The sequence below is a fragment of the Nematolebias whitei genome, chromosome 12 (assembly GCF_014905685.2).
Source record: "Nematolebias whitei isolate Nwh7 chromosome 12, NemWhi1, whole genome shotgun sequence".
Taxonomy (NCBI): domain Eukaryota; kingdom Metazoa; phylum Chordata; class Actinopteri; order Cyprinodontiformes; family Rivulidae; genus Nematolebias; species Nematolebias whitei.
In genome coordinates this window covers 48418044-48418298 of record NC_056509.1, presented here as the reverse complement: position 1 = coordinate 48418298, position 255 = coordinate 48418044, and positions in this window count along the sequence as shown.

The following is a 255-nucleotide window of genomic DNA, read 5'->3' as shown; positions in this document are numbered from 1 at the left end:
CTGGCAACGTGTTGTCAGTCTGAAGTTATCACCTGGCAACGTGTTGTCAGTCTGAAGTTGTTGTCTGGCAACGTGTTGTCAGTCTGAAGTTGTCGTCTGGCAACGTGTTGTCAGTCTGAAGTTATCATCTGGCAACGTGGTGCCAGTCTGAAATTGTCTGGCAACGTGTTGTCAGTCTGAAGTTGTCGTCTGGCAACGTGGTGCCAGTCTGAAGTTGTTGTCTGGCAACGTGTTGTCAATCTGAAGTTGTCGTCT